The sequence below is a fragment of the Salvelinus fontinalis genome, chromosome 27, assembly GCF_029448725.1.
Source record: "Salvelinus fontinalis isolate EN_2023a chromosome 27, ASM2944872v1, whole genome shotgun sequence".
NCBI classification, from domain to species: Eukaryota; Metazoa; Chordata; class Actinopteri; order Salmoniformes; family Salmonidae; genus Salvelinus; species Salvelinus fontinalis.
In genome coordinates this window covers 39,596,495-39,621,008 of record NC_074691.1, presented here as the reverse complement: position 1 = coordinate 39,621,008, position 24,514 = coordinate 39,596,495, and the positions used below count along the sequence as shown (strand labels likewise).

At 44.0% G+C, this 24,514-nt stretch overlaps 1 protein-coding gene across 4 annotated transcripts in view; it reads left to right on the top strand.

Annotated features, from left to right (window-relative positions):
• Positions 1-24,514, top strand: part of LOC129825562 (steroid hormone receptor ERR2-like) — a 115,475-nt gene that overhangs the window by 57,026 nt on the left and 33,935 nt on the right. Inside the window, exon 1 of one of the 4 annotated variants that reach the window (XM_055885745.1) lies at positions 23,223-23,328. The exons of the other annotated variants lie outside the window; for them this stretch is intronic. The gene's annotated coding sequence lies outside the window, so the exon portion shown is untranslated. Of the gene's footprint in view, positions 1-23,222; positions 23,329-24,514 lie in introns of those variants that run through there. 4 annotated transcript variants of the gene reach the window in all.

The following is a 24,514-nucleotide window of genomic DNA, read 5'->3' as shown; positions in this document are numbered from 1 at the left end:
AGTACCGATAGTGTCTTGCTATCAGAGATGACATAATAATGCAGGTGTTAAGTACCGATAGTGTCTTGATCTCATTATGACATAATAATGCAGGTGTTAAGTACTGATAGTGTCTTGATCTCATTATGACATAATAATGCAGGTGTTAAGTACCGATAGTGTCTTGATCACATTATGACATAATAATGCAGGTTTTAAGTACCGATAGTGTCTTGATCACATTATGACATAATAATGCAGGTGTTAAGTACCGATAGTGTCTTGATCACATTATGACATAATAATGCAGGTTTTAAGTACCGATAGTGTCTTGATCACATTATGACATAATAATGCAGGTGATAAGTACCGATAGTGTCTTGCTATCAGAGATGACATAATAATGCAGGTGTTAAGTACCGATAGTGTCTTGCTATCAGAGATGACATAATAATGCAGGTGTTAAGTACCGATAGTGTCTTGATCACATTGTGACATAATAATGCAGGTGTTAAGTACCGATAGTGTCTTGATCTCATTATGACATAATAATGCAGGTGTTAAGTACCGATAGTGTCTTGCTATCAGAGATGACATAATAATGCAGGTGTTAAGTACCGATAGTGTCTTTGTGACATAATAATGCAGGTGTTAAGTACCGATAGTGTCTTGCTATCAGAGATGACATAATAATTTAGGTGTTAAGTACCGATAGTGTCTTGATCACATTATGACATAATAATGCAGGTGTTAAGTACCGATAGTGTCTTGCTATCAGAGATGACATAATAATGCAGGTGTTAAGTACCGATAGTGTCTTGATCTCATTATGACATAATAATGCAGGTGATAAGTACCGATAGTGTCTTGATCACATTGTGACATAATAATGCAGGTGTTAAGTACCGATAGTGTCTTGATCACATTGTGACATAATAATGCAGGTGTTAAGTACCGATAGTGTCTTGATCTCATTATGACATAATAATGCAGGTGTTAAGTACCGATAGTGTCTTGATCTCATTATGACATAATAATGCAGGTGATAAGTACCGATAGTGTCTTGCTATCAGAGATGACATAATAATGCAGGTGTTAAGTACTGATAGTGTCTTGATCTCATTATGACATAATAATGCAGGTGTTAAGTACCGATAGTGTCTTGCTATCAGAGATGACATAATAATGCAGGTGTTAAGTACTGATAGTGTCTTGATCTCATTATGACATAATAATGCAGTTGTTAAGTACCGATAGTGTCTTGATCACATTATGACATAATAATGCAGGTGTTAAGTACCGATAGTGTCTTGATCACATTGTGACATAATAATGCAGGTGTTAAGTACCGATAGTGTCTTGATCTCATTATGACATAATAATGCAGGTGTTAAGTACCGATAGTGTCTTGATCTCATTATGACATAATAATGCAGGTGTTAAGTACCGATAGTGTCTTGATCACATTATGACATAATAATGCAGGTGATAAGTACCGATAGTGTCTTGATCTCATTATGACATAATAATGCAGGTGTTAAGTACCGATAGTGTCTTGATCTCATTATGACATAATAATGCAGGTGTTAAGTACCGATAGTGTCTTGATCTCATTATGACATAATAATGCAGGTGTTAAGTACCGATAGTGTCTTGATCACATTATGACATAATAATGCAGGTGATAAGTACCGATAGTGTCTTGATCTCATTATGACATAATAATGCAGGTGTTAAGTACCGATAGTGTCTTGATCTCATTATGACATAATAATGCAGGTGTTAAGTACCGATAGTGTCTTGATCACATTGTGACATAATAATGCAGGTGTTAAGTACCGATAGTGTCTTGCTATCAGAGATGACATAATAATGCAGGTGTTAAGTACCGATAGTGTCTTGCTATCAGAGATGACATAATAATGCAGGTGTTAAGTACCGATAGTGTCTTGATCACATTGTGACATAATAATGCAGGTGTTAAGTACCGATAGTGTCTTGATCACATTGTGACATAATAATGCAGGTGATAAGTACCGATAGTGTCTTGATCACATTATGACATAATAATGCAGGTGTTAAGTACCGATAGTGTCTTGATCTCATTATGACATAATAATGCAGGTGTTAAGTACCGATAGTGTCTTGATCACATTGTGACATAATAATGCAGGTGATAAGTACCGATAGTGTCTTGCTATCAGAGATGACATAATAATGCAGGTGTTAAGTACCGATAGTGTCTTGATCACATTGTGACATAATAATGCAGGTGTTAAGTACCGATAGTGTCTTGATCACATTGTGACATAATAATGCAGGTGTTAAGTACCGATAGTGTCTTGATCACATTATGACATAATAATGCAGGTGATAAGTACCGATAGTGTCTTGCTATCAGAGATGACATAATAATGCAGGTGTTAAGTACCGATAGTGTCTTGATCTCATTGTGACATAATAATGCAGGTGTTAAGTACCGATAGTGTCTTGATCTCATTATGACATAATAATGCAGGTGTTAAGTACCGATAGTGTCTTGATCACATTGTGACATAATAATGCAGGTGTTAAGTACCGATAGTGTCTTGATCACATTGTGACATAATAATGCAGGTGTTAAGTACCGATAGTGTCTTGATCACATTATGACATAATAATGCAGGTGATAAGTACCGATAGTGTCTTGCTATCAGAGATGACATAATAATGCAGGTGTTAAGTACCGATAGTGTCTTGATCTCATTATGACATAATAATGCAGGTGTTAAGTACTGATAGTGTCTTGATCTCATTATGACATAATAATGCAGGTGTTAAGTACCGATAGTGTCTTGATCACATTATGACATAATAATGCAGGTTTTAAGTACCGATAGTGTCTTGATCACATTATGACATAATAATGCAGGTGTTAAGTACCGATAGTGTCTTGATCACATTATGACATAATAATGCAGGTTTTAAGTACCGATAGTGTCTTGATCACATTATGACATAATAATGCAGGTGATAAGTACCGATAGTGTCTTGCTATCAGAGATGACATAATAATGCAGGTGTTAAGTACCGATAGTGTCTTGCTATCAGAGATGACATAATAATGCAGGTGTTAAGTACCGATAGTGTCTTGATCACATTGTGACATAATAATGCAGGTGTTAAGTACCGATAGTGTCTTGATCTCATTATGACATAATAATGCAGGTGTTAAGTACCGATAGTGTCTTGCTATCAGAGATGACATAATAATGCAGGTGTTAAGTACCGATAGTGTCTTTGTGACATAATAATGCAGGTGTTAAGTACCGATAGTGTCTTGCTATCAGAGATGACATAATAATTTAGGTGTTAAGTACCGATAGTGTCTTGATCACATTATGACATAATAATGCAGGTGTTAAGTACCGATAGTGTCTTGCTATCAGAGATGACATAATAATGCAGGTGTTAAGTACCGATAGTGTCTTGATCTCATTATGACATAATAATGCAGGTGATAAGTACCGATAGTGTCTTGATCACATTGTGACATAATAATGCAGGTGTTAAGTACCGATAGTGTCTTGATCACATTGTGACATAATAATGCAGGTGTTAAGTACCGATAGTGTCTTGATCTCATTATGACATAATAATGCAGGTGTTAAGTACCGATAGTGTCTTGATCTCATTATGACATAATAATGCAGGTGATAAGTACCGATAGTGTCTTGCTATCAGAGATGACATAATAATGCAGGTGTTAAGTACTGATAGTGTCTTGATCTCATTATGACATAATAATGCAGGTGTTAAGTACCGATAGTGTCTTGCTATCAGAGATGACATAATAATGCAGGTGTTAAGTACTGATAGTGTCTTGATCTCATTATGACATAATAATGCAGTTGTTAAGTACCGATAGTGTCTTGATCACATTATGACATAATAATGCAGGTGTTAAGTACCGATAGTGTCTTGATCACATTGTGACATAATAATGCAGGTGTTAAGTACCGATAGTGTCTTGATCTCATTATGACATAATAATGCAGGTGTTAAGTACCGATAGTGTCTTGATCTCATTATGACATAATAATGCAGGTGTTAAGTACCGATAGTGTCTTGATCACATTATGACATAATAATGCAGGTGATAAGTACCGATAGTGTCTTGCTATCAGAGATGACATAATAATGCAGGTGTTAAGTACTGATAGTGTCTTGATCTCATTATGACATAATAATGCAGGTGTTAAGTACCGATAGTGTCTTGATCTCATTATGACATAATAATGCAGGTGATAAGTACCGATAGTGTCTTGCTATCAGAGATGACATAATAATGCAGGTGTTAAGTACTGATAGTGTCTTGATCTCATTATGACATAATAATGCAGGTGTTAAGTACCGATAGTGTCTTGATCTCATTATGACATAATAATGCAGGTGATAAGTACCGATAGTGTCTTGATCTCATTATGACATAATAATGCAGGTGTTAAGTACCGATAGTGTCTTGATCTCATTATGACATAATAATGCAGGTGTTAAGTACCGATAGTGTCTTGATCACATTATGACATAATAATGCAGGTGTTAAGTACCGATAGTGTCTTTGTGACATAATAATGCAGGTGTTAAGTACCGATAGTGTCTTGATCACATTGTGACATAATAATGCAGGTGTTAAGTACCGATAGTGTCTTGATCACATTGTGACATAATAATGCAGGTGTTAAGTACCGATAGTGTCTTGCTATCAGAGATGACATAATAATGCAGGTGTTAAGTACTGATAGTGTCTTGATCTCATTATGACATAATAATGCAGGTGTTAAGTACCGATAGTGTCTTGATCTCATTATGACATAATAATGCAGGTGTTAAGTACCGATAGTGTCTTGATCTCATTATGACATAATAATGCAGGTGATAAGTACCGATAGTGTCTTGCTATCAGAGATGACATAATAATGCAGGTGTTAAGTACCGATAGTGTCTTGATCACATTATGACATAATAATGCAGGTGATAAGTACCGATAGTGTCTTGCTATCAGAGATGACATAATAATGCAGGTGATAAGTACCGATAGTGTCTTGCTATCAGAGATGACATAATAATGCAGGTGTTAAGTACCGATAGTGTCTTGATCACATTATGACATAATAATGCAGGTGTTAAGTACCGATAGTGTCTTGATCACATTGTGACATAATAATGCAGGTGTTAAGTACCGATAGTGTCTTGATCACATTATGACATAATAATGCAGGTGTTAAGTACCGATAGTGTCTTGATCACATTATGACATATTAATGCAGGTGTTAAGTACCGATAGTGTCTTGATCACATTGTGACATAATAATGCAGGTGTTAAGTACCGATAGTGTCTTGATCTCATTATGACATAATAATGCAGGTGATAAGTACCGATAGTGTCTTGATCACATTATGACATAATAATGCAGGTGATAAGTACCGATAGTGTCTTGATCACATTATGACATAATAATGCAGGTGATAAGTACCGATAGTGTCTTGATCACATTATGACATAATAATGCAGGTGATAAGTACCGATAGTGTCTTGCTATCAGAGATGACATAATAATGCAGGTGTTAAGTACTGATAGTGTCTTGATCTCATTATGACATAATAATGCAGGTGTTAAGTACCGATAGTGTCTTGATCACATTGTGACATAATAATGCAGGTGTTAAGTACCGATAGTGTCTTGATCACATTATGACATAATAATGCAGGTGTTAAGTACCGATAGTGTCTTGATCACATTGTGACATAATAATGCAGGTGTTAAGTACCGATAGTGTCTTGATCACATTATGACATAATAATGCAGGTGTTAAGTACCGATAGTGTCTTGATCACATTGTGACATAATAATGCAGGTGTTAAGTACCGATAGTGTCTTGATCACATTATGACATAATAATGCAGGTGTTAAGTACCGATAGTGTCTTGATCACATTGTGACATAATAATGCAGGTGTTAAGTACCGATAGTGTCTTGCTATCAGAGATGACATAATAATGCAGGTGTTAAGTACCGATAGTGTCTTGATCACATTATGACATAATAATGCAGGTGTTAAGTACCGATAGTGTCTTGATCACATTATGACATAATAATGCAGGTGTTAAGTACCGATAGTGTCTTGATCTCATTATGACATAATAATGCAGGTGTTAAGTACCGATAGTGTCTTGCTATCAGAGATGACATAATAATGCAGGTGTTAAGTACCGATAGTGTCTTGATCACATTATGACATAATAATGCAGGTGTTAAGTACCGATAGTGTCTTGATCACATTATGACATAATAATGCAGGTGTTAAGTACCGATAGTGTCTTGATCACATTATGACATAATAATGCAGGTGTTAAGTACCGATAGTGTCTTGATCACATTGTGACATAATAATGCAGGTGTTAAGTACCGATAGTGTCTTGATCACATTATGACATAATAATGCAGGTGTTAAGTACCGATAGTGTCTTGATCACATTGTGACATAATAATGCAGGTGTTAAGTACCGATAGTGTCTTGATCACATTATGACATAATAATGCAGGTGTTAAGTACCGATAGTGTCTTGATCTCATTATGACATAATAATGCAGATGTTAAGTACCGATAGTGTCTTGATCACATTGTGACATAATAATGCAGGTGTTAAGTACCGATAGTGTCTTGATCACATTATGACATAATAATGCAGGTGTTAAGTACCGATAGTGTCTTGATCACATTATGACATAATAATGCAGGTGTTAAGTACCGATAGTGTCTTGATCTCATTATGACATAATAATGCAGGTGTTAAGTACCGATAGTGTCTTGATCTCATTATGACATAATAATGCAGGTGTTAAGTACCGATAGTGTCTTGATCACATTGTGACATAATAATGCAGGTGTTAAGTACCGATAGTGTCTTGATCACATTATGACATAATAATGCAGGTGTTAAGTACCGATAGTGTCTTGATCACATTATGACATAATAATGCAGGTGTTAAGTACCGATAGTGTCTTGCTATCAGAGATGACATAATAATGCAGGTGTTAAGTACCGATAGTGTCTTGATCACATTATGACATAATAATGCAGGTGTTATTAAGTACCGATAGTGTCTTGATCTCATTATGACATAATAATGCAGGTGTTAAGTACCGATAGTGTCTTGATCACATTATGACATAATAATGCAGGTGTTAAGTACCGATAGTGTCTTGATCACATTATGACATAATAATGCAGGTGTTAAGTACCGATAGTGTCTTGATCTCATTATGACATAATAATGCAGGTGTTAAGTACCGATAGTGTCTTGATCACATTATGACATAATAATGCAGGTGTTAAGTACCGATAGTGTCTTGATCTCATTATGACATAATAATGCAGGTGTTAAGTACCGATAGTGTCTTGATCACATTATGACATAATAATGCAGGTGATAAGTACCGATAGTGTCTTGCTATCAGAGATGACATAATAATGCAGGTGTTAAGTACCGATAGTGTCTTGATCTCATTATGACATAATAATGCAGGTGTTAAGTACCGATAGTGTCTTGATCACATTGTGACATAATAATGCAGGTGATAAGTACCGATAGTGTCTTGCTATCAGAGATGACATAATAATGCAGGTGATAAGTACCGATAGTGTCTTGATCTCATTATGACATAATAATGCAGGTGTTAAGTACCGATAGTGTCTTGATCACATTATGACATAATAATGCAGGTGTTAAGTACCGATAGTGTCTTGATCACATTATGACATAATAATGCAGGTGTTAAGTACCGATAGTGTCTTGATCACATTATGACATAATAATGCAGGTGTTAAGTACCGATAGTGTCTTGATCACATTATGACATAATAATGCAGGTGTTAAGTACCGATAGTGTCTTGATCACATTGTGACATAATAATGTAGGTGATAAGTACCGATAGTGTCTTGATCACATTATGACATAATAATGCAGGTGATAAGTACCGATAGTGTCTTGCTCACATTATGACATAATAATGCAGGTGTTAAGTACCGATAGTGTCTTGATCACATTGTGACATAATAATGCAGGTGTTAAGTACCGATAGTGTCTTGATCACATTGTGACATAATAATGTAGGTGATAAGTACCGATAGTGTCTTGATCACATTATGACATAATAATGCAGGTGATAAGTACCGATAGTGTCTTGCTATCAGAGATGACAAAAACGAGACATCAGCTTACACAAAATATTTTTTTATTTAAATTGGCATGTCAGTTTAGAACAAATTCTTGTTTACAATGACGGCCTACCCCGGCCAAACCCAGATGACGATGGGACAATTGTGCGCCGCCCTATGGGACTCCCAATCACAGCCGGATGCAATGCAGCCTGGATTCAAACCAGGGACTGCAGTGACTCCTCTTGTACTGAGATGCAGCGCCTTAGACCACTGCGCCACTCGGGAGCCCAAAAGATGAAGGCAGGTGATGTTTCAGTTTCAAATCAAATCCAAATCAAATCAAATTTATTCATATAGCCCTTCGTACATCAGCTGATATCTCAAAGTGCTGTACAGAAACTCAGCCTAAAACCCCAAACGGCAAGCAATGCAGGTGTAGAAGCTCAGACAAATAACTCAGACAAATAACAAATATTGATCAGATGAATTAAACAGTAACGATACAAGGACTGATCTGTGGTAAGAAAACGTAAAATGATGAGGGAGCATTTCAGAATGAATGAGTATTAATAAAACATTGATTCGACATCCTCTACGCTCCAACCTCTTGGCCCATCCGTTCATGTTGAAGTGTAATTAAAACCTTGTTATCAAATTATTTCTGACTCAGTTTTTTATCAGCGGTTTGTAAGAATAAACCTTCCTTCTAGCCGTTAATTGTCACGTATACTCCCTCTCCGGCCTCTAGGTCATCAGGCTGATGATTATCCCGCACACCTGTCACCATCGTCAAGCGCACCAGCCCCTCATGACACTCACCTGGTCTCCATCACCTCCTTGATTATCTTCCCTAGAACTGTCACTCCCCTGGTCTCCATCACCTCCTTGATTATCTTCCCTGTATCTGTCACTCCCCTGGTCTCCATCACCTCCTTGATTATCTTCCCTGTATCTGTCACTCCCCTGGTCTCCATCACCTCCTTGATTATCTTCCCTGTATCTGTCACTCCCCTGGTCTCCATCACCTCCTTGATTATCTTCCCTAGAACTGTCACTCCCCTGGTCTCCATCACCTCCTTGATTATCTTCCCTGTATCTGTCACTCCCCTGGTCTCCATCACCTCCTTGATTATCTTCCCTGTATCTGTCACTCCCCTGGTCTCCATCACCTCCTTGATTATCTTCCCTAGAACTGTCACTCCCCTGGTCTCCATCACCTCCTTGATTATCTTCCCTGTATCTGTCACTCCCCTGGTCTCCATCACCTCCTTGATTATCTTCCCTGTATCTGTCACTCCCCTTGGTTCTTTCCTCAGGTGTTATTGACTCTGTTTTCATGTCGGTGAGCTGTTTGTGTTTCGTGTTTATTATTTAATTTGATTAAAACACTCCCTGAACTTGCTTCCAGACTCTCAGCTCACTCGTTACAGTTATGTAACAACACAACCCCAGCCCTGTTAATAATAACCCTGTGACACAATATCGCTCTGAATACCTTGTGTAGTGTTGGGGAGTAGTGAACTATATATAGTTCAACTAGTAATTTAACTATATTAGCAGTAGCTTGGTGGTAATTCAAATCTGTGTAGCTGACTACTGGAACTACACACAACTTTATTTACAAAAATAAAATACAGGTGAAGTAGCCAATCATTTCCTTCCTTTTTCTGCATCAGACCTGCCTAATTCAAAAGGTTAAATTATACCTGTTGTTAACGTAATGACCCCAGGTGATCTTTTCTTGCAATTTGTAGTCTATGACATTTCAGATTTACATATGAAAAAGTGTTTGTTTGCATGTAGTGACCTACTTTATCAAACTAACTTTAGTTAATTTAAGTAAACAATATTTTTCTTAAGGGTAGCTTTCGTGTAGCTTAATTACGTTTCAGGGTGAAATAATTGGTAGCTTGATAAACTACATTTTCGGAGTAGATTCCCCAACACTGACCGTGAGTCCTCCAAGGTGACGAGAGAACGTATGAGAAAAGATATCAACGTTCGTTAAATGTATTTAATATATTTCCACCAAGAGGTTGGTATAAGCTTCTGCTCTAAGCTAAGCAGGGGATCTGATTTTTAAAGGGTCAGGGTGCTTGGGTTCTAGTATTCTAGGAAACCTTAAACCGCTTGACTGACTTGAATGAAGCCCACGTATTGAAAGGAAGTGAAAGGCAGAGAGCAGAGGGAGAAACACACACACACACACACACACACACACACACACACACACACACACACACACACACACACACACACACACACACACACACACACACACACACACCTCGTTCTGCCCAGACCAGTGGGTGGTGTCTCCAACAGTAGTGGTTAGTGGTCGGTACCAGGGGGTGGTGTCTCCAACAGTAGTGGTTAGTGGTTGGTACCAGGGGGTGGTGTCTCCAACAGTAGTGGTTAGTGGTTGGTACCAGGGGGTGGTGTCTCCAACAGTAGTGGTTAGTGGTCGGTACCAGGGGGTGGTGTCTCCAACAGTAGTGGTTAGTGGTCGGTACCAGGGGGTGGTGTCTCCAACAGTAGTGGTTAGTGGTCGGTACCAGGGGGTGGTGTCTCCAACAGTAGTGGTTAGTGGTCGGTACCAGGGGGTGGTGTCTCCAACAGTAGTAGTTAGTGGTCGGTAACAGGGGGTGGTGTCTCCAACAGTAGTGGTTAGTGGTCAGTACCAGGGGGTGGTGTCTCCAACAGTAGTGGTTAGTGGTCGGTACCAGGGGGTGGTGTCTCCAACAGTAGTGGTTAGTGGTCGGTACCAGGGGGTGGTGTCTCCAACAGTAGTGGTTAGTGGTCGGTACCAGGGGGTGGTGTCTCCAACAGTAGTGGTTAGTGGTCGGTACCAGGGGGTGGTGTCTCCAACAGTAGTGGTTAGTGGTCGGTACCAGGGGGTGGTGTCTCCAACAGTAGTGGTTAGTGGTCGGTAACAGGGGGGGTGTCTCCAACAGTAGTGGTTAGTGGTTAGTGGTCGGTACCAGGGGGTGGTGTCTCCAACAGTAGTGGTTAGTGGTCGGTACCAGGGGATGGTGTCTCCAACAGTAGTGGTTAGTGGTCGGTACCAGGGGATGGTGTCTCCAACAGTAGTGGTTAGTGGTCGGTAACAGGGGGGGTGTCTCCAACAGTAGTGGTTAGTGGTCAGTACCAGGGGGTGGTGTCTCCAACAGTAGTGGTTAGTGGTCGGTACCAGGGGATGGTGTCTCCAACAGTAGTGGTTAGTGGTCGGTAACAGGGGGGGTGTCTCCAACAGTAGTGGTTAGTGGTCAGTACCAGGGGGTGGTGTCTTCAATAGTAGTGGTTAGTGGTCAGTACCAGGGGATGGTGTCTCCAACAGTAGTGGTTAGTGGTCGGTACCAGGGGGTGGTGTCTCCAACAGTAGTGGTTAGTGGTCGGTACCAGGGGGTGGTGTCTATCCTCTGAGATTGTTATTAAACCTCATCAAAATCAGTAAATAAATGCTCAATTGATGAGGAGGCCAGAGGTACCTGCATCTCCAACAAGTCTCCTTAATGAAAGGTCATTTTGTATGTGTGTGTGTGTGTGTGTGTGTGTGTGTGTGTGTGTGTGTGTGTGTGTGTGTGTGTGTGTGTGTGTGTGTGTGTGTGTGTGTGTGTGTGTGTGTGTGTGTGTGTGAGGAAAGGGTGTATAGTTTTGTGCGACCTTGTACGTGTGTGTGTGTGTGTGTGCCTTTGTGTGTATGTTGCGCATGAGGACAAAATCAATGAGGACGATGGAGGATGGAGGACATTACAGATTACGAGTTTCTTAGAAAATCAGGCTGCTGCTGTTGCGGGCCCGACAGAGCGTTGCCAGACCTGAGGTGTGTTAAACAAGGGAAATAGTTTTTGAACGTTGGCTAACATTTTAAATGTGTAAGCTGACAGTCTGGGGAGGTAGTGTGCATCTGTTTTGGGTCTAACTGTCACCATAAATAATCCTTTGGCCATGAAGGCTTTCTATTAGTACTAGGAATAGCAAAGTCATTTGCAACTAGATTTTTTTTTGGGGGGGGGGCTGAAAAGACACAATAATCCTTACAAAAATAATCTGTTTGAGGTTTCACTGTAACATTTTGGAATGTTCATTCAAATCGTCCAATTAAAATTGTTTCTCGGGAACATGTTCTCCGTAAACAGAAGCCTTGTTCCGTTTGCGGTCACTGGTCTGGACAGACAGGTCTTTGAGATGACTGGCCAAGGCATTTCGAGCACATGTCAGATGGGCTGGTCTATTCTTAATCCCGGGGGCCTGCCTGACTTGGCGGTTATGCACAAATTACCATTATTTGGCTTATATTGGGGGCCTCTAGGTGGGAAAATGGGCCTGTGTGGGGGTCTCTAGTTCAGTCTGGTAAAAGGTCACAGGACTCAATGGAAAATATGTCACTTAATTATAACTTGCAAGGAGGTAGTGCCAGGCGGCCAGCTATCTGTATTACCAGGAGACAAGCTATCTGTAGCTACCAGGAGACCAGCTATCTGTAGCTACCAGGAGACCAGCTATCTGGATTACCAGGAGACCAGCTATCTGTACTACCAGGAGACCAGCTATCTGTACTACCAGGAGACCAGCTATCTGTACTACCAGGAGACCAGCTATCTGTACTACCAGGAGACCAGCTATCTGTATTACCAGGAGACCAGCTATCTGTAGCTACCAGGAGACTGGCTATCTGTAGCTACCAGGAGACCAGCTATCTGTATTACCAGGAGACCGGCTATCTGTAGCTACCAGGAGACCGGCTATCTGTAGCTACCAGGAGACCAGCTATCTGTAGCTACCAGGAGACCAGCTATCTGTACTACCAGGAGACCAGCTATCTGTAGCTACCAGGAGACCGGCTATCTGTAGCTACCAGGAGACCAGCTATCTGTAGCTACCAGGAGACCAGCTATCTGTAGCTACCAGGAGACCAGCTATCTGTAGCTACCAGGAGACCAGCTATCTGTAGCTACCAGGAGACCAGCTATCTGTAGCTACCAGGAGACCAGCTATCTGTAGCTACCAGGAGACCAGCTATCTGTAGCTACCAGGAGACCAGCTATCTGTAGCTACCAGGAGACCGGCTATCTGTACTACCAGGAGACTGACTATCTGTAGCTACCAGGAGACCAGCTATCTGTAGCTACCAGGAGACCAGCTCTCTGTACTACCAGGAGACCAGCTATCTGTAGCTACCAGGAGACCAGCTCTCTGTACTACCAGGAGACTGACTATCTGTAGCTACCAGGAGACCAGCTATCTGTAGCTACCAGGAGACCAGCTCTCTGTACTACCAGGAGACCGGCTATCTGTACTACCAGGAGACCGGCTATCTGTAGCTACCAGGAGACCGGCTATCTGTAGCTACCAGGAGACCAGCTCTCTGTACTACCAGGAGACCAGCTATCTGTAGCTACCAGGAGACCAGCTATCTGTAGCTACCAGGAGACCAGCTATCTGTAGCTACCAGGAGACCAGCTATCTGTAGCTACCAGGAGACCAGCTATCTGTAGCTACCAGGAGACCAGGTATCTGTACTACCAGGAGACCGGCTATCTGTACTACCAGGAGACCAGCTATCTGTACTACCAGGAGACCGGCTATTTGTAGCTACCAGGAGACCAGCTATCTGTAGCTACCAGGAGACCAGCTATCTGTAGCTACCAGGAGACCAGGTATCTGTACTACCAGGAGACCAGCTATCTGTAGCTACCAGGAGACCGGCTATTTGTAGCTACCAGGAGACCAGCTATCTGTAGCTACCAGGAGACCAGCTATCTGTAGCTACCAGGAGACCAGCTATCTGTACTACCAGGAGACCAGCTATCTGTACTACCAGGAGACCAGCTATCTGTAGCTACCAGGAGACCAGCTATCTGTAGCTACCAGGAGACCAGCTATCTGTATTACCAGGAGACCAGCTATCTGTAGCTACCAGGAGACCAGCTATCTGTACTACCAGGAGACCAGCTATCTGTAGCTACCAGGAGACCAGCTATCTGTACTACCAGGAGACCAGCTATCTGTACTACCAGGAGACCAGCTATCTGTAGCTACCAGGAGACCAGCTATCTGTACTACCAGGAGACCAGCTATCTGTAGCTACCAGGAGACCGGCTATCTGTACTACCAGGAGACTGACTATCTGTAGCTACCAGGAGACCAGCTATCTGTAGCTACCAGGAGACCAGCTCTCTGTACTACCAGGAGACCAGCTATCTGTAGCTACCAGGAGACCAGCTCTCTGTACTACCAGGAGACTGACTATCTGTAGCTACCAGGAGACCAGCTATCTGTAGCTACCAGGAGACCAGCTCTCTGTACTACCAGGAGACCGGCTATCTGTACTACCAGGAGACCGGCTATCTGTAGCTACCAGGAGACCGGCTATCTGTAGCTACCAGGAGACCAGCTCTCTGTACTACCAGGAGACCAGCTATCTGTAGCTACCAGGAGACCAGCTATCTGTAGCTACCAGGAGACCAGCTATCTGTAGCTACCAGGAGACCAGCTATCTGTAGCTACCAGGAGACCAGCTATCTGTAGCTACCAGGAGACCAGGTATCTGTACTACCAGGAGACCGGCTATCTGTACTACCAGGAGACCAGCTATCTGTACTACCAGGAGACCGGCTATTTGTAGCTACCAGGAGACCAGCTATCTGTAGCTACCAGGAGACCAGCTATCTGTAGCTACCAGGAGACCAGGTATCTGTACTACCAGGAGACCAGCTATCTGTACTACCAGGAGACCAGCTATCTGTACTACCAGGAGACCAGCTATCTGTACTACCAGGAGACTGGCTATCTGTACTACCAGGAGACCAGCTATCTGTAGCTACCAGGAGACCAGCTATCTGTAGCTACCAGGAGACCAGCTATCTGTAGCTACCAGGAGACCAGCTATCTGTAGCTACCAGGAGACCAGCTATCTGTACTACCAGGAGACCAGCTATCTGTACTACCAGGAGACCAGCTATCTGTAGCTACCAGGAGACCGGCTATCTGTAGCTACCAGGAGACCAGCTATCTGTAGCTACCAGGAGACCAGCTATCTGTAGCTACCAGGAGACCAGCTATCTGTAGCTACCAGGAGACCAGCTATCTGTAGCTACCAGGAGACCAGCTATCTGTAGCTACCAGGAGACCAGCTATCTGTAGCTACCAGGAGACCAGCTATCTGTAGCTACCAGGAGACCAGCTATCTGTAGCTACCAGGAGACCGGCTATTTGTACTACCAGGAGACTGACTATCTGTAGCTACCAGGAGACCAGCTATCTGTAGCTACCAGGAGACCAGCTCTCTGTACTACCAGGAGACCAGCTATCTGTAGCTACCAGGAGACCAGCTCTCTGTACTACCAGGAGACTGACTATCTGTAGCTACCAGGAGACCAGCTATCTGTAGCTACCAGGAGACCAGCTCTCTGTACTACCAGGAGACCGGCTATCTGTACTACCAGGAGACCGGCTATCTGTAGCTACCAGGAGACCGGCTATCTGTAGCTACCAGGAGACCAGCTCTCTGTACTACCAGGAGACCAGCTATCTGTAGCTACCAGGAGACCAGCTATCTGTAGCTACCAGGAGACCAGCTATCTGTAGCTACCAGGAGACCAGCTATCTGTAGCTACCAGGAGACCAGCTATCTGTAGCTACCAGGAGACCAGGTATCTGTACTACCAGGAGACCGGCTATCTGTACTACCAGGAGACCAGCTATCTGTACTACCAGGAGACCGGCTATTTGTAGCTACCAGGAGACCAGCTATCTGTAGCTACCAGGAGACCAGCTATCTGTAGCTACCAGGAGACCAGGTATCTGTACTACCAGGAGACCAGCTATCTGTACTACCAGGAGACCAGCTATCTGTACTACCAGGAGACCAGCTATCTGTACTACCAGGAGACTGGCTATCTGTACTACCAGGAGACCAGCTATCTGTAGCTACCAGGAGACCAGCTATCTGTAGCTACCAGGAGACCAGCTATCTGTAGCTACCAGGAGACCAGCTATCTGTAGCTACCAGGAGACCAGCTATCTGTACTACCAGGAGACCAGCTATCTGTACTACCAGGAGACCAGCTATCTGTAGCTACCAGGAGACCGGCTATCTGTAGCTACCAGGAGACCAGCTATCTGTAGCTACCAGGAGACCAGCTATCTGTAGCTACCAGGAGACCAGCTATCTGTAGCTACCAGGAGACCAGCTATCTGTAGCTACCAGGAGACCAGCTATCTGTAGCTACCAGGAGACCAGCTATCTGTAGCTACCAGGAGACCAGCTATCTGTAGCTACCAGGAGACTGGCTATCTGTAGCTACCAGGAGACCAGCTATCTGTAGCTACCAGGAGACCAGCTATCTGTAGCTACCAGGAGACCAGCTATCTGTAGCTACCAGGAGACCAGCTATCTGTACTACCAGGAGACTGGCTATCTGTACTACCAGGAGACCAGCTATCTGTATTACCAGGAGACCAGCTATCTGTACTACCAGGAGACCAGCTATCTGTACTACCAGGAGACCAGCTATCTGTAGCTTTTGTCAGAATCGTATCACCTAAGCATGATGGGATGTGAATTGCTTAATTAACTCAGGAACCAGACATCTGTGGAAGCACCTACTTTCAATATACTTTGTATCCCTCATTTCATCAAGCGTTTCCTTTATTTTGTCAGTTACCTGTCGGTATTTTTTGTCAAGACAATGTCCTTTAGTGTGTGGTCAACTGGTCCATCTCATTGATCTCTCAACTGGCTAATTCTGTCACTGATGTAATATATCTTGTTCTTGCAGTGTTTCTCTGAGTATTTTCTTACAAGTTCATGAATTAATCTAGGCAGACTACACTCTACACCCTAAACCCTAAACCCTACACCCTAAACCCTACACCCTAAATCCTACACCCTAAACCCAACACCCCACACCATACACCCTAAACCCTAAACTCTACACCCTAAACCCTACACCCCACACCCTATATCCTAAACCCTAAACTCTACACCCCAAACCATACACCCTAAACCCTATAATGACTAATATCGCCGTCCTCCTGGACCACAGATAAGAATCAGCCTAGCCTGTTGTAAGCAGACATGAACAGGGAGTAACATTGGGGCCTTATTCTCCCCACCCCTCACTCTCTCTATCTCTCTATTCGTCTCGCTCTATCTCTCTATTTCTCTCTCTCCCCACCCCTCACTCTATCTCTCTATTCGTCTCGCTCTATCTCTCTATTTCTCTCTCTCCCCACCCCTCACTCTCTCTATCTCTCTATTCGTCTCGCTCTATCTCTCTATTTCTCTCTCTCCCCACCCCTCACTCTCTCTATGTCTCTATTTCTCTCTCTCCCCACCCCTCACTCTCTCTATGTCTCTATTTCTCTCTCTCCCCACCCCTCACTCTCTCTATCTCTCTATTCATCTCGCTCTATCTCTCTATTTCTCTCTCTCCCCACCCCTCACTCTCTCTATCTCTCTATTCGTCTCGCTCTATCTCTCTATTTCTCTCTCTCCCCACCCCTCACTCTCTCTATGTCTCTATTTCTCTCTCTCCCCACCCCTCACTCTCTCTATCTCTCTATTCATCTCGCTCTATCTCTCTATTTCTCTCTCTCCCCACCCCTCACTCTCTCTATGTCTCTATTTCTCTCTCTCCCCACCCCTCACTCTCTCTATCTCTCTATTCATCTCGCTCTATCTCTCTATTTCTCTCTCTCCCCACCCCTCGCCCTCTCTATCTCTCTATTCGTCTCGCTCTATCTCTCTATTTCTCTCTCTCCCCATCTCTCTCTCTCTCCCTCCCTCCCTCTCTTTCTTTCTCTCCCTCTCTCCCTCCAGCCATAAACACAGAAGGTTATTAAAGTAATATCCAATATCCAGACTCTGTCAAGCCTGTTCCTGATCGATAGATGAACCAATACAGTGAGATCATGTGCTGTAGAATCATTGATGCTGTCTCGTACTCCGCATCCACCCAGACGTTTCAGAATCCCACTTCCTGATAACAAGCTACGTTGGTATCTTCCTTTACTTTAGCCTGATGACTGAAATAATTTAAAAGCAAGATAAAAAGCAGTTTAGAGTTAGCTTGTAAGCTCCGACTCACAGCTGCACACTCATAGCAGGAGGGTGAAAAAACCCAGACGAGGCTATTACTCCTCGTTGGTCGACAGACGGACAGACAGACAGACAGACCTGCCTGTCCGTCAGCACAGTGGTCAGCATCTATGTGGCCTTTAGGGGTGTTGAACGACCATGAACTTGGCCTGACACACACACACACACACACACACACACACACACACACACACACACACACACACACACACACACACACACACACACACACACACACACACACACAGCCTGGTTGGGCCTGTCCTCACTGCACTGACAGGTGATAGATCAGACACAGCAGCTAACATGTGTTCCTCTGAAGACTGTGATTTAGGGAGGTGTTGACCCCTTTACACACACACGCACACACACACACACACACACACACACACACACACACACACACACACACACACACACACACACACACACACACACACACACACACACACACACCCTGGCAGTGTGAGCACCACAGATCTAGCTTTAACACACACATGGTAATACTCTTTCTGGACATGGAGAGTGGGGCCTCAAGTGTAAAACAAGGGTGTCTGAACCGTCGTGGGAGAACAACTCTGGCTTTGTCTTGTCCGTTTGGGGAAGCAGGTGGGAGGCCATCCTGGCCCTCGCTCACCTCCCCTCCCTACAGCCCCCTGTGATTAAACAAATGCTGTCACATAATTTGGTTGATCTGATGTTGACAGGGTAGTGAGTCTGTGTCCCAAATGGCAACCTATTCCCTATATAATGACAACCTATTCCCTATATAATGACAACCTATTCCAGATATAATGACAACCTATTCCCTATATAATGACAACCTATTCCAGATATAATGACAACCTATTCCAGATATAATGACAACCTATTCCAGATATAATGACAACCTATTCCCTATATAATGACAACCTATTCCCTATATAATGACAACCTGTTCCCTATATAATAATGCATTACATTTGAGCAGGGCCCATTTGAAACGAAGCCGCTCACTGTCACGTCATGCAGGCCGGGGCGATGGATGGCGAGGGATCCGCACTCCTCATCTCTCTGATTTCTCCCAGCTAAAAATGGTTCCTCTAAGCTCCCCCTGGCACTGCCAGCCTTCCCACCCATTCTGACACATTCACTAGAAACAAGTACACCCAGCAGCCTGACAGGTGAGAGACTCAAAATAGTGCCCTTTCCGATACACACACACACACACACACACACACACACACACACGCACACGCACACGCACACGCACACGCGCACGCGCACGCGCACACGCACACGCACACACACACACACACAGAAACACAAGACAGTTGCTTTGACAGAATGCACTTCATGGTAGCGGGGTCCATATTGTTTTGAGCTGAAAGGAAAGGCAGGGGACATATGACCTAAAGATGGTTCCATATGAACTCACACACATAGACTTTGCTGAGTTCATCGCTATGCCCCTCCCACCTCCCACCTTCCCCCATCTCCCCTCTCACCCCCCTACTATCCCCACCCCCCAACTCCATCCTAGCCCCACCTCCCCTCTCTCCCCCTCTTCTCCCCACCTCCCCTCTCTCCCCCTCTTCTCCCCACCTCCCCTCTCTCCCCCTCTTCTCCCCACCTCCCCTCTCACCCCCACCTCCCCTCTCTCCCTCTCTCACCCCCACCTCCCCTCTCTCCCTCTCTCACCCCACCTCCCCTCTCTCCCCTCTCACCCTCTCCTATCCTCTCCTCCCAACTCCCTCCTATCCCCACCTCCCCTCTCACCCCCCTCCTATCCTCTCCCCCTCTCACCCCACCTCCCCTCTCTCCCTCTCTCACCCCACCTCCCCTCTCTCCCCTCTCACCCCCTCCTATCCTCTCCCCCCAACTTCCTCCTATCCACACTCCCCTCTCACCCCCCTATCCCCTCCCCCCCAACTCCCTCCTATCCCCACTCCCCTCTCACCCCCCCCCCAACTCCCTCCTATCCCCACCTCCCCTCTCACCCCCTCCTATTCCCTTCCCCCAACTCCCTCCTATCCCCACCTCCCCTCTCGCCCCCACCTTCCCTCTCTCCCCTCACACCCCCCTCCTATCCTCTCCCCCAACTCCCTCCTATCCCCACCTCCCCTCTCACCCCCCTCCTATCCTCTCCCCCAACTCCCTCCTATCCCCACCTCCCCTCTCACCCCCCTCCTATCCTCTCCCCCCAACTCCCTCCTATCCCCACCTCCCCTCTCGCCCCCACCTTCCCTCTCTCCCCTCTCACCCCCACCTCCCCTCTCTCCCCTCTCCTATCCCCTCCCCCCAACTCCCTCCTATCCCCACCTCCCCTCTCACCTCTCAACCCTGTCACATGACAGAGGAGGTTCTCAGTACACGACCCTGTCACATGATAGAGGTTCTCAGTACAGGACCATATCACATGATAGAGGTTCTCAGTACAGGACCCTGTCACATGATAGAGGAGGTTCTCAGACAGGACCATATCACATGATAGAGGTTCTCAGTACAGGACCCTGTCACATGATAGAGGTTCTCAGTACAGGACCATATCACATGATAGAGGTTCTCAGTACAGGACCCTGTCACATGATAGAGGTTCTCAGTACAGGACCCTGTCACATGATAGAGGTTCTCAGTACAGGACCCTGTCACATGATAGAGGTTCTCAGTACAGGACCCTGTCACATGATAGAGGTTCTCAGTACAGGACCCTGTCACATGATAGAGGAGGTTCTCAGACAGGACCATATCACATGATAGAGGTTCTCAGTACAGGACCCTGTCACATGATAGAGGTTCTCAGTACAGGACCCTGTCACATGATAGAGGTTCTCAGTACACGACCCTGTCACATGATAGAGGTTCTCAGTACAGGACCATTTCACATGATAGAGGTTCTCAGTACAGGACCATATCACATGATAGAGGTTCTCAGTACAGGACCCTGTCACATGATAGAGGTTCTCAGTACAGGACCATATCACATGATAGAGGTTCTCAGTACAGGACCATATCACATGATAGAGGTTCTCAGTACAGGACCCTGTCACATGATAGAGGTTCTCAGTACAGGACCCTGTCACATGATATAGGTTCTCAGTACAGGACCCTGTCACATGATAGAGGTTTTCAGTACAGGACCCTGTCACATGATAGAGGTTCTCAGTACAGGACCCTGTCACATGATAGAGGACATAATCCAGCCAAACTACGATCAGACTCCACACGCATATACACGCACACACACACACATATACACACACACACACATATATACACACACAAACACACACACACATACACACACACATACACACACACACATCAACTTGACTACACTCTCTCCTCTCTCCTGCTCTCTCCTCTTCTCTCTGGCCTCCAACTGAAGGTGGTTAGTGCCAAGCTCTTCACTCCTGTCAGGGCCTACTAGTTATGGACCTGTTGGACGTTTCTGTTCCTGTCGCATGATTCTGACTGGGCCCAGAGCGTGTGTTTGAGGAGGTTCTCAGTACAGGACCCTATCACATGATAGAGGTTCTCAGTACAGGACCCTGTCACATGATAGAGGACATAATGTTTGTTTGTCTGTGTGTGTGTGTGTGTGTGTGTGTGTGTGTGTGTGTGTGTGTGTGTGTGTGTGTGTGTGTGTGTGTGTGTGTGTGTGTGTGTGTGTGTGTGTGTGTGTGTGTGTGTGTGTGTGTGTGTGTGTGTGTGTGTGTGTGAATTCATGCGTGAAGGAGTTGTAGATATGTACCTATCAGGTTCACAGGGTAAAATATAAACTTGGCAACACAAGTCTCTTGACTTTTCGAGATACACTCCTCTGTTTTAATCGTTCCACGAAATGACCTTATTTAAACCCTAGTGGCCGCACCCCTTTTTACTCAATAGTTTATAGGTCAATAACGATGTGGTCATTTAGCAAAGTACCCCAGATAGTGTCCTGAAATAGACTTTTCTAAATTAAACCTCAACCCCAATTTAGCTAGAGCAAACAAGAGCGCTCTGAACAGACATTACCAGTACTACTAATTAACAACAGCTCAGAACTGTTTGTTTAAACTCCAAGACATCACCAGTACTACTAATTAACAACAGCTCAGAACGGTTTGTTTAAACCTCCAAGACATCACCAGTCCTACTAATTAACAACAGCTCAGAACGGTTTGTTTAAACCTCCCAGATATCACCAGTACTACTAATTAACAGCTCAGAACGGTTTGTTTAAACCTCCCAGACATCACCAGTCCTACTAATTAACAACAGCTCAGAACTGTTTGTTTAAAACTCCAAGACATCATCAGTACTACTAATTAACAGCAGCTCAGAACGGTTTGTTTAAACCTCCCAGACGTTACCAGTCCTATTAATTAACAGCTCAGAACGGTTTGTTTAAACCTCCCAGATATCACCAGTCCTACTAATTAACAACAGCTCAGAACGGATTGTTTAAACCTCCCAGACATCACCAGTCATACTAATTAACAACAGCTCAGAACGGTTTGTTTAAACCTCCCAGATATCACCAGTCCTACTAATTAACAACAGCTCAGAACGGTTTGTTTAAAACTCCCAGATATCACCAGTCCTATTAATTAACAACACAGCTCAGAAAGGTTTGTTTAAAACTCCCAGATATCACCAGCCTTATTAATTAATACCACATATCTTCTTCAAAGAACAAGAAGGAAAGAAGGAGACATCTATTTACCATCCTTATTGATTGATTAAGACGTACAAATGGAACGCTCCATTAGTCCGGCGGCGGGGGTAGATCTCAATTTAGCCCAGACCTTCCAGGCAGCACAGAATGTTTGCTGGGAAGAACCAACCGGTTCCCCCACCCCCCTCCCCTCCCCTCCCCCGGAGAATCGTGGGTAATTAGGTTAGTGGATAGTTGGTGGTGTCATCAGGAAATTGAAAGATGGAACGCGAACCCTTTTGTTTCTAAAAGGGAATCAAAGAATTTATACAGAAGTCACAGAAATCCCACAACTTAATTTGATGTGTATTGGCCACTTAACAGCTGTTTTCCCTGCCCGTCTGTGAAGGTTTAAGGTGAGAAGGAAGGTGTATTATACCTTGCGTACGGAATGCATTCATTGCTCCGTGTGCAGTGAACAAAAAGTTATCAAGATAATCTTAGGTACAGCTGACTTGTTTTACTAATTCAATGTTTTCGTTCTCCCGTGTGATGAAAAACAGAATTGAACGATCACAATACTATAAACTTTATTAAGTTTAGCTAAATTGCTTGTCAGAAAAAAACAGTAGTTAGAAATACCACTTCGACAATTAAAAAATGAACTTGACGTGTTTTACTTGGTAAAGAAAAATAGATGTTTTTTTTTCTGAAGTGTCAGGTAACGTTAAGCTTACGGTATATCTGTGTCGGGGGTTAAATGGACATTACCCTTTTTATTGTTCAGCTATGTACTCATGAAGACAAATTGTCAACAGTGTCTTAACACCAGGTAAGGACACATACTGTATGGGCTGTAGTACCTACCAGAACCATGTCTTTAGAGAGTTGAACCATCTTTTTTAATATGGTTCTAATTGTAGACATTCAGTTACAGAACATTGTTGAAAATGTATTCTTTATGTAATGTTAATGGGGATCAAACATGGCTGCCATAGAATGTTGTAGTGTCATAAGCATCATAATGCAAAAGCCACAGTGTTCCAAATATATGGTTCTGGAACCTACCAGAACTCTGTGTGGTTCCTGCTAGACTGGTTCTGGAACCTACCGGGACTCTGTGTGGTTCCTGCTAGACTGGTTCTGGAACCTACCGGGACTCTGTGTGGTTCCTGCTAGACTGGTTCTGGAACCTACCGGGACTCTGTGTGGTTCCTGCTAGACTGGTTTTGGAACCTACCACTAGTGTGGTTCCTGCTAGACTGGTTCTTGAACCTACCACTGGTGTGGTTCCTGCTAGACTGGTTCTGGAATCTACCGGGACTCTGTGTGGTTCCTGCTAGACTGATTCTGGAACCTACCGGGACTCTGTGTGGTTTCTGCTAGACTGGTTCTGGAACCTACCGGGACTCTGTGGTTCCTGCTAGACTGGTTCTGGAACCTACCGGGACTCTGTGGTTCCTGCTAGACTGGTTCTGGAACCTACCGGAACTCTGTGGTTCCTGCTAGACTGGTTCTGGAACCTACCAGGACTCTGTGTGGTTCCTGCTAGACTGGTTCTGGAACCTACCACTGGTGTGGTTCCTGCTAGACTGGTTCTGG